Here is a 6,600-nt window from a genome sequence, read left to right as displayed (position 1 = left end):
GGGAAATCCACGATCACTCTGCTTCACGATGTTGTTTACAACATTGAGAAAGCCTTCTCGCTCAAGCAATCTAGCTTGGGTGTATTCCTAGATATTGAGGGTGCTTTTGACAATGTGTCCTTCCAGTCTATTCTGGAAGCGACGCGCGGTCATGGGATACCTGCATGTATCTCAGGTTGGATAAACGCAATGCTTAGTAACCGCATACTTTGCTCGTCACTGCGACAGGCTGAGATACGGAAGTTGAGTATTTGCGGTTGTCCTCAGGGCGGCGTTCTGTCACCTTTGTTATGGAACTTAGTAGCTGACGGCTTGTTGAAGAAACTCAATGAGCTTGGATTTCCAACCTACGGGTTTGCTGACGATTACCAAATACTTATTACTGGATTTTGCATCGGAACAATCTTTGACTTAATGCAACAGGCATTAAGAGCCGTCGAACAGTGGTGTCGACAAGTTAAACTATCAGTTAACCCAAGCAAAACTTCAATGGTTCTTTTCACGAAGAAGCGAATAACAACCGGGGTTCGTCCCTTGCAGTTCTTTGATTCTGAGCTACTGTGTGCAGATCAAGTCAAATACGTTGGAGTCATATTGGATTCCAAACTTAATTGGTCTGCTCACATTGAGTTCAGAGTCAAGAAAGCGTGCATGGCCTTCGGGCAGTGCAGACGAACTCTTGGAAAGACATGGGGTCTCAAACCTAAATACATCTATTGGATTTACACGACAATTGTACGTCCAATACTGTCATACGGATGCCTTGTGTGGTGGCATAGGGGAGAGGTGGTGACAGTCCAGTCAAAGCTAAACCATCTGCAAAGAATGGCGCTCATGGCGTTGACTGGTGCTTTCACCACGACTCCGATTGCTGCTCTTGAGGCACTTTTAAATATCAAACCATTACACATACACTTAAAACAAGAAGCACTATCATGTGCATACAGACTGCAGGTTACTGGGCTTTGGAACAGTAATCATGTTGATCTTGCTACCAGTCATACACGATTGTGGTCACAAATGGTTACATGGGGTGAAGATATTCTTGCTCCCAGCGATATTACACTCACTTGTAGTTTTCCTTACAGGACATTCCATGTGAAGATTCCCTCTCGAGAGGAGTGGTTGTCTGGCTTTATGGAAAGACAACAACAAACGCAAGTAGTCTGTTATACTGACGGTTCTCTGATGGAGGGACGTGCTGGTGCTGGTGTCTACTGTCGTGAAATGAGATTGGAACAATCTCACTCACTAGGTAGATACTGTACTGTATTCCAAGCAGAAATCTTTGCCATTATGTGCGGGGTGCAATCGGCCCTTCAACTGAGTTTGTCCGGCAGAGTTATAAACTTCTGCTCCGATAGTCAGGCTGCAATCAAGGCCCTTAGCTCAGACAAATCCCGGTCCAAGCTAGTGATCGCGTGCCGAACCCAAATCGAAGAACTAAGCATTGTCAACACTATCTATCTTGTCTGGGTGCCCGGACATTGCGGTATTACTGGAAATGAATGGGCTGACGAATTGGCCAGGGAAGGTTCAGCGATTGACTTCGTTGGTCCTGAGCCCGCGCTGCCAATTTCGACAAGTTGGATACGGGAAAAAATACGGTCCTGGGCTTCGTCCGAGCACCGCAATTATTGGAGAATTCTACAAACGTGTCGCCAAACAAAGGCGTTTCTAGAACAACCATGCCCAGTGGCTTCGAAAAATCTCTTACATTTTTCGAAGCTCCACTGCGGCATGCTGACCAGGGCTTTAACCGGCCACTGCAAACTCAATTATCACATGGCAACTATTCAGCGCGCTGAGTCTTTTTCATGTGATCTTTGTGAATCCGACTACGGAACCTCATATCATCTGATATGCAACTGTCCAGCGGTAGCGCAATTGCGATTTCGAGTCTTCAGCCGTCCTTATATAGACGAAACCATGTTTGGACGACTGAAACTCAAAGACATACTAAAGTTTCTTATCCAATGTGGTAAAGAGCTTTAGGCTTATTCGCAGGCAAGTTGAACTACTTGTGAGTTTAACTTACCTGTTGTTTATTTTTGTTTTGTGCTGTTATTTTTCCCACCCTTCCAATTCTACTTCCCCACACCTCCTTGTCCTTTCCTTCCGCTCAGGAAATGATGAAAACACACGGCAAGGCACAAATCCCCGACTATGTACGGGGAACGTGCCATTTGAGCCAATATATTCTAATTCCTGAGATCCGCCACCAAGAAGTCGAAATAAACGATCATTTGTAAAGTTTAATGGAGTTTATATATTTAGCGTTTAAAGTATGTACCTGTACCGTGCTACGCCAAAAAGTGCACTATATTCATTAGAGGCCAAAGCATTGATAACATACAAAGTAGACTGCCAAGAAACGAATTTTTGAAAACCCAATCGGCCCACCCCTGGGTCTTTGTTTCGGGATCTTTCGACAATTTACATTGAGAAACCCGACTCGCATTTTCACCGCCAGGTGGCACACTATGAATCAGTTTATCACTACAAGTGAAAATAAGAAAGATAAGAAATCAATATCAATTAATCAAAGCTCCAGAAAACAGACTATGCTCAAGACAAGGCAAAATCTTAAAGAAACTCGGTTTAAAATTTATAAATTTCCAAAAATATAATTTTAAAGAAGGCAAATCCAGTTAATTGTATTTATTCTATTTGAATCCAAATTCGAAGAATATTTCCTTCGATTTGCTCTTGTTCATACGAAGAGTTCTCATAGAAATTCTTAATGGCACTTAAAATTTAAAAAATCTGAAGGCGTTTCCAAAGAACTAGTACTGTAAAAACTATTAGTAATGCCACAGATAACAGACGTATAGAATCGATTTGAAATGTGTGTAAACACACGCAACTGCAATTCATAATGAATCGGGCGTCTGGAATACGTTTGGCAGACGTCCGTAGGTGGATTTTGCCAACGGCATGGAAAAAAGGCTCTTTTTAATTTCAAAGATGGCCGCTTCACGAGGCTGTTGAACGTTAAGGGTTAGAGCAAAAAAAAACAGGCAAGACGCAGAACCTGTGAAATGAGATTCATAATACTACTTGGGAAGCACAAACAATAATTTTTCACGTTATTGGTTCAATGATCCGCCGGCAGGTTTATTTGAAAGGGTCATAGACGGAAATCTAACTCCTATGTTTGTCCTAGAGCCCGAAACGTTGCATAGAACGATAGCAAGCGGCACACGTAGGATTTTTTTTTCAATTTTTTCGGATTTAACGCGAAACGCTGAACATTTTAAAACCGACACCAAATTGTATAATAAAAACTATGCTACAAAACAATATAATCCTACGTACGTCACAAGAGAAAATAATTTGAAACATTTTCAAAACTATAGCTTTTACTCCTCGAGATATAAAATGTTAATAAAAGACCGTCTTAGGTGGCCAATATGATCAAAGGGACTGCGGGCCTGCAAATCTAAGTAATTTAATACCCGTTTTAATAAGTGTTGCATCATCTAGATGTCATGGTGGTACCAGTTTATGTGGAGACTCATTGTATGAGCGCAATTCTCAGTTTGTAACTCCCGAACCGCATGTCGGATCAGAATTAAATTCAATAGCAACCTATGCCTGTCATTTGAAACTAAATTTGAGAAAATCGGTTCTGGTCATCTCCGTGTAACCGATGTACGATTATTGGTCACATATATACACACATACGCACACACATATTTGCCGAACTCGACGAAGTGAGTCGAATGGTATAAGAGTTTCGGCTCTCCGGAGCTCTGTTGAAAAGTCGATTTTCAGAGTGGTCGCACAACCTTTCTATAGAAGAACGGCAAAAAAATGCATATGGAAAATTCACGTGTGATTGGATTCTTTTACTCATATCTCCGGAGCCAATACTTCGTTCAAATGAAATTCGGTAGCAATCAATGTGAATACTATACCCTTCATTTAAGACTAAGATTGTGAGAATCGAGTCAGCAATATATGAGAAACGGGTTTGAACCTGTTTTCGGGACTTGGCCATCTCCTTAGATCTTCCGAAATCCTCAACGGTTCTTAATGTGCTTAAAGAGACTTTGATTTGCAATTAGTGATCAGGACTAACAATTTAAAGCTAAAACCATGGACGAAAACAGCTTTTCTGGGAAGCTGACTCGACTGATCAAAGCAACGATGGACTGTGCACAGAACAGCGTAAGGATTTCGGGTGAACTTTCCAGTCCATTCGAATCTCGACGGGGGACTGAGACAAGGTGATGGACTCTCGTGTCTACTATTCAACATCGCTCTGGAAGGTGTGATGCAACGAGCCGGGCTCAACAGCCGGGGCACGATCTTCACGAAATCCGGCCAATTTGTATGCTTCGCGGACGACATGGACATTATCGCCCGAACATTTGGAATGGTGGCAGACCTGTACACCCGCCTGAAACGCGAAGCAGCGAAGGTCGGACTGGTGGTAAATGCGTCCAAAACAAAGTATATGCTGGTAGGCGGAACCGAAAACGACAGTATCCGGATAGGAAACAGCGTTACGATCGACGGGGATACCTTCGAGGTAGTGGAGGATTTTGTCTAGCTAGGATCCTTATTAACGGCTGACAATAACGTGAGCCGTGAAATCCGAAGACGCATCATCAGTGGAAGTCGGACCTACTATGGGCTCCAGAAGAAACTGCGGTCAAGAAAGATTCACCCCCGCACCAAATGCACCTTGTACAAAACGCTCATAAGACCGGTGGTTCTCTACGGGCACAAGACTTGGACCATGCTCGAGGAGGACTTGCAAGCGCTAGGAGTTTTCGAGCGACGGATGCTAAGGACGATCTTCGGCGGTGTGCAGGAGAACGGTGGGTGGCGGCGAAGGATGAACCACGAGCTCGCTGCACTCTATGGCGAACCCAGTATCCAAAAGGTGGCCAAAGCTGGAAGGATACGATGGGCAGGGCATGTTGCAAGAATGCCGGACAACAATCCTGCAAAGATGGTGTTCGCTAATTATCCAGTTGGTACAAGAAGGTGAGGAGCGCAGAGAGCACGATGGGCGGACCAGGTGGAACGTAATTTGGCGAGTGTTGGGCGTAACCGACTTTGGAGAACTGCAGCTACAAATCGAGTATTGTGGAGGCATATTGTTGATCCAGTGTTATCATGAAATTGATGTTGATCTAATTAAATGAATGAATTTCAAGCAAATACCGTAATACAGGAACCAGAGCTCCGATTCCAATGGAATTTAATAGCATTCAATTGGGATACTGTTGCTTTCATTTGAAACTAAATATGAGAAAATTGAGTCTGGCCTTTCTTAGAAGTAGATGTAAATTCAATTTAGGAACTTTCCCGAAGCTTCCGGTTCCGCCGAAGGTATCCAAAGTGGTCAACGTGGCTGAGCTGAAACCATAAATCCAAGCAATTTAGAACATTTTTTATGAAGTTTTGCATCTATGAGATAACATACTGACAAAGATTTATATGGGAATTTCATGCTCTTCGAGCCGTAACTCCGGAGCCGGAAGTTGGAATCAAATGAAATTCAATAGCAGCCTATGGGAGCGTTGTACCTTTCATTTGACACTAAGTTTGATAAAATCGGCTCGGTCATCTTCGAGTAACCGATGTGCAGTTGTTGGTCACATACATACATACATACACACACATACGGACACACACACATTGATGGAAGCAGGGGACAGGAAGGACATGAGCCTAACGACCCCCCCCCCCTCTCCCCGAACCTACTGCGAGTTGGTGAGGCTTGCTAGGATGTGGTGGGTTTGGGTAGCTAAACCTATAAAAATGCCATAATTCCGACGAAACAAGTCTGCTGCTTCTGCTAAAATCCTTAGATTTTAAAACTCAAAGATCTTAGCAATAATATCACCCTGGCCCAACCAGAGTGCCAGCCGGCACATCAGGATCGACGCCAGTAACATTACGGCATACTGGTCATTACGAACGGACAGGACACGGATCAAGAATTGGACGGCGACTTTGGACTGACAGGCGAAACGGAAATGTCTAAGGCCGCTTACAGAGTGGCGACGAGAAGCTGAGCTGGTGTTGGTACTGACATTAGAATGCGAGATGCAAGAAACCTGCCTGCAGTAAAGTAAAGGGATGATGTCAGAGTGAAAGCGGGCAGTCGGCGCAGATCCGCTCGGCTTTCACTCTGACATCACCCATTTGGTTTGCAGCAAGCAGGTTTCTCGCATCTCGCATTCTAATGTCATTTCCAGCGCCAGCTCAGCTTCTCGCGGCCACTCTGTAAGCACCCCAACGCATAGAGGATGCCAGCTAGAGGAAAATCACCCGATTTAGACGGGGTAGGAAACCCCCTACTTCAACACATTCCACCAATCGGAAAAAGGGCCCTCCTAGGTAGCTTTAATAAATTCTGGACAGACGGCAAGTTCGCTATGGAGTGGAGGAAATTGCTGGTGATACCAATACCCAAACGAAATCAGGGAAATAGAGAAGCGAGCGACTATCGATCAATCAATCTGCTTTCGTACACTGCTAAAGTTTTCGAGAGGATTTAGATTTAGAGTCGCCTTTAGAAAAGGTCTCGGACCGGCAAGCTACCTCCGGTGCTGATGGGAAGATTTTCGAAGGAATTCC

Source organism: Topomyia yanbarensis, chromosome 2, assembly GCF_030247195.1.
Source record: "Topomyia yanbarensis strain Yona2022 chromosome 2, ASM3024719v1, whole genome shotgun sequence".
Lineage (NCBI taxonomy): Eukaryota > Metazoa > Arthropoda > Insecta > Diptera > Culicidae > Topomyia > Topomyia yanbarensis.
Note: the sequence above shows the minus strand (reverse complement) of the source record.